General features: G+C 36.6%; 1 protein-coding gene across 1 annotated transcript in view; it reads right to left on the reverse strand.

Moving 5' to 3' along the window:
* The window catches only part of KCNK1 (potassium two pore domain channel subfamily K member 1), a 65340-nt gene that overhangs the window by 21027 nt on the left and 32265 nt on the right, over positions 1-12048 (reverse strand). The gene's annotated exons all lie outside the window — the stretch shown is intronic.

The following is a 12048-nucleotide window of genomic DNA, read 5'->3' on the forward strand; positions in this document are numbered from 1 at the left end:
ACTACCAATCACATTCTCTGCTAGAGTTTCAATTTTATAAATATAAGATTTTGCCTGAGTTCTATGCCCTATTATTTAAGGGGAGAAAAAAGGCAGATCATGTTTGGTTTTTATAGCTAAGAAAAAAAAGAAAAAGATTACAGAAAAAGGAAGGAAATATTAAGAGATCTAAAAAGTTACATTTCCCAATGCTACTTGCCTTGCTCTATTATCAATTTGGGAACTCTCTTGGGACAATGCTACTAATCAGCCATCTGAAACTTCATTCTTTGTTGTTGTTGCTTATAAAACTATAACTTTGAAAGCTTCCCTAAGGTCTTTAAATCACTAGAATGCTATAAATTAAAAGACCTATTAGATTTGACCGATAATATAAATGATTCCTGGGAAATAAGAGAAACAGAAACAAGCCGGATACGGTGGCGGAGAAAGGAAGAGGTGAAACAAGGTTACAGATTAGCAATGTACTCAAAACATGTCAACATGCATAAATATCAACTCTGACTTAGATAAATGTTTGAAATGTGGACATTTCTTCCCTTCATAAAAATGATGAAAGCTGAATATAAAAATATGTAATTTGAGAAATAAATATTCACATTACAATACAAATCACAGAGGATCTATTTAAATAGTACGCTCATCTATGGTAAGTTAAAACGAACTCCTAACTTTTGGGCAACAGATCTACTGTGTAAAAAAAAAAAAGGTACATTTACATATTGTCTATAAAAGTCAGAAATTGAAAGGAATCAAAATTTCCTCTAGTAAAATACAAAACTGCTTGGTCCATTGTGTTAGTGCATAGAAGAAGAAGAACACATTGTTAAATATTTACTTTTCCAGTCTAATAAAAATCCATTATATTTACTAATTAAACTACCTTGAAACTTTGAAAGAACAATAAATAGCCTCCCTTTTTGACAGCATAGGAAAATGCATTACTGTAAGTAGCAAACACACCAAAAAGGAATTTACTTGAAAAGTTCAGCTATTGTTTGTTTTGTTTGTGAAGGTTGAAAAAGAGGAAGGGATGTCTGTATAAATAACTCCCTAACAATGAATACAGCAAATAGATTAAACTCTACCATAGGAAATAAAGAGGGCTGACAATGTAATAATTGCATAGGAGTCAAAATGATAATTTTTAGGGTATTCTTTAGAATGCAACTTGAAAAGTTGCATAAAGAAAAGAGTTGGGGTTAGGGAAAATGACATTCATTTGATATGCTGGCATCAAAAAAAAACAAAGGTTGGGGAGGCCAGTTAGCACAGTGAGTAAGAACAGTGGCCCCAGTGTCAGGATGACCTGGGGATCAAATCCGGGTTCAGATGCTTAGCACCACACCCAGAAATAACTGGCTGTGTAACCTTGAGCAAGTTACTTAACCCCAATTGCTTAAAAAAAAAATAAAGGTGAAAACCCAACACATCAGTACCTGTCCTTAGCTGCTCTCAGTTCCCACTGCAGCAAGGAGTGCCTTCTTCAATATGTGTTCCCTTGGTAATTTTTTTTTCAAATTTATCATATTACTATAGTATTATTTTATTACCATATGATTATAAATTTAACATCAACAATAATGTCCTATTTATATGCCACTGTAGACTTATAAATATTTTCCTCATAATATCACTGTGTGTTAAGTAGATATAGTTAGCCCCATTTTACAGATGAGGAGATTGAGTCTTAGATAAAGCAATTTACCCATGGCCACACAAGTAGTATCAGAACCAGAATTTGAACTCAGATCCTCTTGACTTAAAGTTTAATGATTTTCTACTATACTCTCTGCCTGACCAGTATTTGGCATATAGTATACATTTTTAAGTGCTTGTTGATTATCCAGTTTATATGACTTAAAGCTTACAAAGGATGGCAGTCAAACTCATTCACTACAGTAGTTGTTTCACTATTCTACCCTGACTAGCACCTGTTTGTTGTGCTTTGACATTTGCTTGCCAACCTGGTTTCTGGTGCACTGTTGTGCGTTCAGTTCTCACCTGTATCTACACCACTAGCTTCCCTGTCATGGCATTCTAGATCCTATCTTAAATCTGATACTAAACTGAAAAGGGTATGGGAAGTTCCTTTTTCCCTAATCCTATGGCTACCTGTTGCTGACATAGAAAGGGGTGATATTTTTAAGCAGTTCATTTAATGAAGTCAATCAAGAAAACCTGAAAACTTCAAGCTTCGGGCAATATACATATTTTCACTTTTTTGCAGATATAAAAACATAGACTCAGAAAGGTCAAGCAATTTCAATGTAGTTACATGGTATTTTTTTTAAAGAGCCTTCTATGTTCCAGGTACTCTCTTCCCTTCCATTCCAGTTAGGATGACAATCTTTTTCACATATCAGTATATGCAAAAGAGATACAAGGTAACTTTTGAGGAAGCATGTACTAGTAACTAGGGGTAGTTATATGAGTGAAAGGCAGTGATATAAGCAATATAATAGAGATAGAATTGACAGGATTTAGTAACTAATTAAATATATGTGGTAAAAGAGTCAGGAGTCTAAGATGATCCCAATGTTGTAAACCTGAATGAATGGTGGACTGAACAGAAAAGTTCAGAAACAAGGAGGATTTGGGTGGAAAGAGAATTAATTCTGTTCTGGACACATTGAGCTTGAGATGCCTTAAAGGACACTTAGTTCAAATAACAATAACAACAGCAACAATAGTATTTATATAGCACTTTAAGTTTGAAAAGTGTTTTATAAATATCACCTCATTTGATTCTCACAATGACAGCTGTTATTTTAATCCCAATTTTAGATATGAGGAAATAAAGGCAAAGAGAGATTGTGACTTGCCTAGGGTCACATAGCTTTTAAGTATCTGAACCAGGATTTAAACTAAGGTCTTCTTGACTCCCAAGTCCAGTCCTTTATACATCAAGTTGATGATGTGGGACTGGAGCTATGGAGAGACAAGAGTGTGACATACTGATATGGGAGTCATTTGCATGGAGATAATAACTGAATACATAGGAGATGATGAAGTCATCAAGTGATAGAGAATAGAGGGAGAAGAGAGGAGGGCTTTGGAGAGAGCCTTTGGGTACACCCACAATTGAGGTTACCATGACTGTATGCATCTTGTTCATACATAATTGCTTGCAAGTTGCCTCCCCCTTTAGATTACTCTCAAGAGTAAGGATTGTGGGTCTTTTGTCTTTCTATCCCCAATGTTTAGCACAGTACCTGGCATATAGCTAAGGGTTAATAAATGCTAGCTAAAGACAATCCCAAATGAATAATGATGAAGAATAATATCCCCCTCCAGAGAAGGAACTGTTATTGTTTGAATATAGAATGATGCATGTTGTTTTTCACTTTCTTTCATTCTTTTTCTTTTATTTATCTTCTTGTACAAAATGATTGATATGGAAATGTTTTACATGATTGCACATGTACAACTTATATCCAATTGCTTACCATCTCAGGAAGGGGTGAGGGGAAAGAAGGAGGTTGAGATAGAATTTGATACTGAAAACATTAAAAAAAAAATAAATGTTAAAAAATTTTAGCATGTAACTAGGTGGAAAATAATATATATTAAAAATGAATGTTTATTAGCTTGACTTAATATGAATGATGATTCTGCAAAGAAGACTCAGAAGGACCAATCAGGTAAAAGGAGAACTAAAGGAGGGCCATGTGATACAAACCTAGAGGGGAAAATCTCCAGGAGGAGACTGTCAAATGCAGGAGAGGTCAAGAAGGATGTTGATTCAGAAGAAGCCATTTACCATAAGCAAAATTGTCACTTCTCATTCATTCTACAAAAGTCATCAATGGGCACATTGTTTACTGTTTCCTCTTTACTAAAGCTAGTATCCCATTCGCATTTCTACCTCCTAGCACACCAGAAGGAAAAAGCATACCACTTTTCAAAAAAAAAAAAGCTGACCTAGAAAAAGCTAGGTTCTCCCTGGCAGGGTCCAACAAGCCTACAGCATCTTAACGAAGTAGCCACTACTTGAGGCTGAAGTATGCATTGGATTTCTAGATGTTAATGCCGACCCATGTCTTACACATTTCAATGTACAATGCGGCAGAGGGAAGCCAGGCTAGAGTGTCAGGAAGTGCCACCCAAGCAGAACAGCAGATCCTGTCTTCAAGTCACAATGTCTACATGGCACTGTCTCTACCTTTGACTTCCCCGAGGGACTACTTTAGGCTTGACATCATCATCTGGCAGACTTGTCACAGAGGGTTTAAAGTTGTTATATTTTAAAGGCTTCCTAATAATGTCCTTTTAAAACAGGGTCTAAATTCATGCTGTCGGCATTTTACCCCAGGCTTGAATGCTGTGCAGACAACAGAGTACTTAAATTGTCATTCCCCAGGGATAGCTTGGAACAGTGCCCAGTGGAAAAGACTGCCTTAGTGTGCAAGAATGATGACAAGCAGCAGTTACTCTCTTTGTAAGAAATGTCCCTCCTAGAGGTCAAGTCAACTCCCCCTTAGCCTGGACAGAAGGGGTTAGACCAGTCCTAGATTCCCTAAGGAAAGAGGCCTGATTTAAGCCAACTCCTCAGACCACTTTCAGTGGGTCACAAATCAATAATATAAAATCCTATTGGTGTCCCAGGGGCCGCTACTGACCCTGAGGTGTTAGCCCACTTTGGATATGAAGTACTCCCTGCAGAGCCAAGGAAAGGTATGGTGAGGCAAAACTGAACTCATCTGCTTGATGAAGATTCTAGGGAAGAAACATGAGGTGAGTCACAGCATCATAGGATCTGAGAGCTGGAAAGGACCCCAGCAGTCCAAACCATACAGGACAGGAGTCCTCACAAGGGCATAACACAACCAAGACTCAGCCAGCCTTTATTGGAGGAGCTAAAAAAAAAAATGTCACCACCTCTAGAGGAAGCCCATGTCACTGTTGTACAGTTCTAATTGTTAGAAAGCTTTTCCTGACATTAAATCTTAGTTTGGACTCAGTATCTTTCAACCACTGCTTCTGGATGTGCCCCACTCCACCCCACCCCCCAGAATCAAACAGAAAAAGTCATCACTCTTCCACACCACAATCCTTCAACTGTCTAAAAATAGTTATCAAATTACCCCAGTCATTTTTTTTTTTCTGGGCTAAATATCCTCATTCCCTTCCATCTGTTCTCATGTCTCTATCTTAGATCACTGCCTTGTCCTGGTGGAGGGGCATGCATAGCTCAATGAAACTATGAACTACACCAGGCAGGGTCACTCAAGATGGACAGATCACAATGGAGAGTTCTGATAAGGTGATCCACTGGAGAAGGAAATGTCAAACCACCTCAGTATCTTTGCCAAGAAAAGCCATGGATAGTAGTAAAATGATGAAAGAGATGACATCTGAAGATAAGCCGCTCAGTTCAGAAGGTATCCAATTAGCTATGGGGGAAGAATGGAGGACAAGTACAAGTAGCTTCAGTACTAATGAAGCAGTTGGGCCAAAGCTAAAAGGAAACTCAGCTGTGGATGTGTTTGGTGACAAAATGAAGTCTTATGCGGTAAAGATCAATAGATAATATCATGGGAATAGTGAACATGAACTTGGACAGACTTTGAGAGATGGTGGAGGAGAGAAGGGCCTGGTGTCCATGTCCTGTGGAGTTGGACATAACTGAACAACAAATTCTCATGGCATGGGTATCTAGGTGGTACCATGGATAGTGTTGGGCCTGGAGTCAAAAAGACTCATCTTTTTGCATTCAAATCTGGACTCACACTTACTAGCTATGTGACACTGGTCAATTCACTTAAATCACTTTGCCTCAGTTTCCTCATCTATAAAAAGAGCTGGAGAAAGAAATGGCAAACCACTGCAGTATCTTTGCCAAGAAAACTCTAAATAGGGTCACAAAGACTTGGACATGACTAAAATCATTGAATAACAGCAACAACATTCTCATGTTATGGACTCAAGACCTTTCATCATCTTGGTTTCTCTTCTCTGGATACTTTTACAATTTATCAGTGTCCTTAAATTGTGGTGCTCAGAACTAAACACAATACTTCAGATGCAGTCTAATGTGGGCAGAGTACAATGGGACTATCACTTCCCTATTACTAGAAGCTATGCCTCTCATAATGGCACCCAAGATCTCATTAGAGTTTTTTGGCTTCCACCTCACATTGCAGACTCATTTTGATCTAGAAGTCCGCTAAAACACCCAATCTTTTTTCCAAAACAATACCATTTAATCATACCTCCATGACTTGATTTTTTTGTACCAAAGTTTAAATCCAAATCTCCAGAGCCCTCTATTTATTAATTCTAGGAGAGCAGTGCCTGAGTCCAGTGTCATATCCCTAGACTTGGCAGGAATTAGACTGAACTACAGTGTGGAAAATAGCAAAAAGAGTAACTGCCACTGGTTATCATCCAGCTGTTGCATTGAATTTTGTCTCATCAGTTTCAACCCAATGCTCTAACTTGTCAATTTTTTGGACCCAGACTTTTTCATCCACTATGTTAGCAATCCCTCCAAGCTTTATGTCCTTTGCCAATCTGATGAGCATACCATCTATCTATGCCTTTATTCAAGTCATTGATAAAAATGTTAAATATCACAGAGTTAAGCAAGAGATCCTTGGGTCCCTCCCCTGGAGACCTCTAGTCATACTGACACTGAACCATTTTATTACTCACAAAAAGAAAATACATAATACTGATCCATACTTGCACATGAAAAGAATAATTGATTAAATTATGTAGAAAATTCCTCAAATTATAGATTTGCGAAGCTGGAAAAGACTCAAGTAGTCATTTATTTCCCTTTGTCATCTAGAGACTCCTGAATTGAGTCCCTTCTACCTTATCCCTCACTTAATCATCACTGTGTGAACATCTGTAGAATTGTTGAGTTCAAGAAATCATGAATTCCTCCTTACTGTTTTGTCTATCTGTTTGGACATGGGGGGGATTGGAGACTGAGAATCAGAAGGAACCTTAAACTTCCAAGAGTTACTGTTTCTTTGTCACTAAGAAGTTAACAACTCCATGTTGCAGTCCTAAAATGAAAAATTGCCAAGACCACGAAGGTAACTTCTAATGAGTGCATAACTTAGGTGATTTGAAAGAAAGTCACATTTATTCTAGAACAATTTGGCCACCATTTTGTGGTCAATCTACATGCTCTGGGGTTAGAATAGTTTGGGTCTAAGTGTTGAGATCTTGTCTACTTAAGTATCGATGATAATATCACTACAATCAATACATACTTTATTACCTTCTATTGGGAGTGGGGATATTATACAGTGTCTCCTTCCCATTATAGCCAAAATAATAATTCTGAATAAAGTAAGCATTTAACTGACAGGGTGATGAGATTAAGGAAATAATCATATATTCACAGATAGCCCCCAATAACCTACTTTGGTTATGTATTGTGTTATAGCTACATACCTACATACATACATTCTTCTCTGAAACTTAACTATCCATGTGACTTGTGAAAAGTCAGTTAACTATTCTGATCCTTAGATTCTTCATCTATAAAATGAGAGGGATTACACTAGATGGCCTCTGAGATCCTTTCTAACTTTACAGGAATGATGTTAATTCATTTCCTGGAAATTTTGTTTATTTTGCTTCCTTCCTCATTAACAGAATTCTGGAATTAAAAAAAAAAAACTATTGAATTTTTAAAAGTCAAACACAGAAGTCATAAGCAGGGAAGAGATTTCAACGTTATCAAATTTTTAAAATGATGAAGGATGTTTTCCTCTCATTAGGAACATCTCCAGAACCTAGAGGTAGGTACAGCTAACTCTACTTCTAGATTCTTGAGTTTAAGGTGGCTAAATTGTCTTCTTTTCTGCAGGCACAACTTTGAGGGACTGTAAGGGAGTAATAACAAACATTAGGGAGAGCTCAGGACCTCATTAAAGTTTAAAAAGGTGAGCCTAGAAGGTATATAATTATGCAATCATGAGTAGGAAACCTAGTAGGAAGACATCTTGATTCACATCAAGCTTTGCCTTTAAAAACATTAAGAAGTTGTTTTTAAAACGCATAGAAGAAAATATATTTATTATCTTCATAATATGTATGTGACTTTTCTGGTAAATTTAATTTCTTTTGACAAAAGGTAGAAGCTAGTCATTAAAGAAAATGCTCTTTGGTTTGAGATTCCTTGGCTTTGTAGAAGGTAATAAAAATAAAGAACTTGGGGTCAGGAGATTTGAGTTCAAATCCTGGCTCTATAACTTATTAGCTGAGGGACCTTGGATAGTCCAGTTAACTTCTTGGGGACCTTTTATCCAGATGATCTTTAAGCCTCCTTTGTGCTCTAAATTTTGTGAATATATGATCTCAATTAAAATAATATAGCTCACAAATATTTATTGGTTTTTCCAGTGAAAATGAAAATAATTTATTTTTTCAAGATAACTAATGATAGTTTTAAGGAAATTTTGATATTCAGTTAGAAGTAAGTGTAAGGAAGACCTTAGGCTTGTCAGAGTATAATTATTAGTACATAAACTTTATATGTCATCAGTTGATTTAAAAACAATGGGTTGATAAAAGACTTGAAACCAAAGGTAAAGTCATATGGTGTGCTTTTTATTTCTAAAGTCATCTGTTGTGCCTCTTGTCTCTTAGACCAGAGAATATAAGGACAGGTATAGAAAACAAACAGGCTTTAAAAAGACACTAGGGCTCATACAAAACATATGATATACTACTATTTATGGTCTAAGCCTTCTTGGTTGGTAGATGTGGACATTGAATTAACAGGCAAATCTTTCCACTTGAGAAAAAGAAATGAAGGAGATTATGTTTACCTCAACATCCAATTACAACTATATTCACTTAGAGACAGAGACAGAAAGACAGACAATTATCCTGTGGGGAAATGATTGTTCTCTGGTAAAAGATATATCCGAATATTTATAGTATTATTTTTTTGCAGTAGCAAAATCAAGGAAGGAAAGTGGATGATCACAGAATGGAGAATGGCTAGATAAATTATGTTCTATGAATGTAATGGGAATATTATTTTAAGAATATGATGTAATTCTATAAGAAATGATGAATATGAAGAAATCAGAAACTTGGGAAGACTCATGAATTGACACAGTGAAGGCAAGGATTATTTCTTTTTCATCCTTGTATTCCTAGAACCTAGAATAGTGCCTGGAAGTAAGGCACTTAGTAAATACTTTTTGATTAATTGAAGTAAGCAGAACCTGATGATTAGCATAATGCCACAATGTCTCAAAGGAAAGACACATTTAAAGATTTCTGAATCCTGATCACTGTCAGGATTCAGACAAATGATAGCAAAACTTGCCTCCTATATTCTGTTTCATAATGTGTAGCCTGAGAGATACGTGGTCAGATGTGGCCAGTCTATTGATTTGCTGAGCTTAATTGCATGTCTTTGTTACAAAAAAGAGGTTTTTTTAGATGTCGACAAGAAAAGTTGCTAGAAGAGACAGCAATCTAAAAAAATTTTTTTTAGTAATCTGGGATGTACACTGACAGGTTACAATTGATTAGGAAATTTTCCATTAAAAATATTTCCATGTTTTCTAAATAAGATTTAAATTCAAATATCATTAATTAGGAATCATTTTATGCTCACCGATTATGAACATGTGAAGGAAGAGTAACTCCTAGAAATCTCGTAGGGCTTCAGTCCCCTTCACTAAGGGTTGCCTACGAGACCCGAGCTTTGGAAATGACTCTCACTAAACCAAATCAAAGCACAGTAGAGCCCCATAGGTTTGTATGGAAAATGGGCCTGATGCACAACCACACCTGACCCATACTCTGCACACCTATGAATGTGACTTAAATTAAATACCTGCTCTATAAAAAATTTCTATTATAAAGTAGCTTTGAGAAATTTTGAGCTTAATTCTCCAACCTCTGACTTTGAGAACTGGTCTAATGTCCAGTTGCTTCCTAGTTTCCAGCTGTATTCCAGTTGGCCAAATTTATGACTTCTGGGTTCAGTGAGGAACTGAATATATTAAACTAGTTGTTAGATTACCAATTACCACCAGTCAACTGAGTAGGTAAATAACACTTCTCTGATACTTAAAGGTTTTTACTTCAAACGTTTGCTCACAATTCAGACTCTCTCCTTGGGGATACCTCTCAGATGTGCCTATATAAAAGCTTCAAAGGGAAATGTGTAAAATACCTGTACCAGATTTCCTTCACCAGGAGAGTATCTTCCATTATTTCCCTGGACAAAAATATGTCACTTTCTGACACCTCCTGCATTTTTCTTTAGTTATTTTTTCCCCACCCTCAGCTTCATGTTTCAATGGAAATGAAGAACCAGAATGGGTCAGTTGAATTCAAGCTAAGCAGCAGGTCAAAAGTAAGGTCAAAGTTCCTGAGCTGCTCTGAAAATTCAGCAATAAGAACTTCAAATGCTCCTTTCTTCACCAAGTGTTGGGCAATAAATGAAATCACTCTTCATTGGAGTTAAACCTTTACTATTACAATATATCCTTGCTGCTATTTCCCAAAAATAATAACTCAAGCACCATAAGAATTATAAATAGGGCAAAAGAGAGGGCAGAGGCAGGGGAGGGGAAATGGAAGTCAACTTTATCAGGGGGTCATTATTTCTACTTGACTCAAACATCACTGAAGAATATTTTCCTTCCTAAATTATAGCATCTGCTTTTTTCCTTTCATACCACCAGTTTTCTCCTCTTCTCAGCCTGGGTATAAATTTCCTCATTCCTCTAAGATCAGAATCTCTCTGTAACAGAGAGACCTAGTCACCATGGCTTCAGGGAGTCAGAATGATAACTTAGAAACTCACCATATAGTCCTGTGTTTAAGTCTTTCTTTTATGTTAGGTTAGACTCATATTCTTTGAGTCTCAGTTTCCTCAAGGACAAAAAGGAAATTCTACTACTTACATGCTGTGTACTAGCTATGTCCCCTTCCCTACCATAAGCCAACTCACTAAGATGAAAAATTGCAAGGAAGTTGCCACCCTGCATTCCTGCAAGGAGTTTTCACACTAGGAGTTCTCAGCGCATAAGAAATTGCAAGAAGCATGGTAAAACTGTCATTCTCCTTATTTAAGTGCATAAAGATGTTCAAAGTGATCTAGTTTCAAGAAGGAATAGATCACTTACAGTAGGAAACCATTATATTAACTTTTTTTATATATATTACAGACTCCTTTGACAATCCAGTGAGGCTCTCCATCTCAGAATAATGTTTTTAAATGCATAAAATTAAATATGTAAGATTACAAAGGGAACCAAAATTATTGAAATACAGTTACTAGAATACTTTATTTTTAATAGTATTTTATTTGTTTCCATTACATGTAAAGACAAATTTTAACATTCATTTTTTTTTTAATTTTGAGTTCTAAATTTTCTCCCACATGCCCTCACCTCTCCCCTTCCGAAGACAGTAAAGCAAAAGAATATTTTTAAAAGTCAAGTTCATGGACTCCAGGTTAAGAAACACTAAGAAATAACCAGAGAGAAAGGCTTCATAAAAGAGGTTAACTCCTGAATTTCACTGAACCAAAGAGAAGGAAACAATTTAAAAGGTAGAAATGTAAGGGGCAATTATTTCAACGACAGTGGACAATGTACACAAAATCAAAGAGGAAGGGCAGCTAGGTGGCACAGTGATTGAGCACTGACCCTGGAGTCAGCAGGACCTGAGTTCAAATGTGGCCTCAGACACTTGACACTTACTAGCTATGTGACCCTGGGCAAGTCACTTCCATTGCCTTACCTCCCCCCTCCAAAAAACAACAAACAAACAAGCCAAAGAAACAAGAAGTAGCAGAATGAGCTCAGAGAACATTAACTAGTTATGGGGAAGAGTAAACATCAAGATATGGAAAAGACAGAAGGGAATTAAGGCTGGCAATGAATAGTGAGCAGTGTGGAATACAGTGTGTATGAAGAGGAGTCATACATGCAAAGGCTGAAGAATAGACTGACACCAGACTTTGGAGAGTTTTGAATGACAGGCCAAGGGATGGGTGTTTTAGTCAGCAAGTAATGGAAAATGTCTGAAGGTTTCATAGTTTGGGGCTTT

This window comes from Petaurus breviceps, unplaced genomic scaffold, assembly GCF_028583685.1.
Source record: "Petaurus breviceps papuanus isolate PSGF00001 unplaced genomic scaffold, PetGlider_PUasm1.0 90650, whole genome shotgun sequence".
NCBI classification, from domain to species: Eukaryota; Metazoa; Chordata; class Mammalia; order Diprotodontia; family Petauridae; genus Petaurus; species Petaurus breviceps.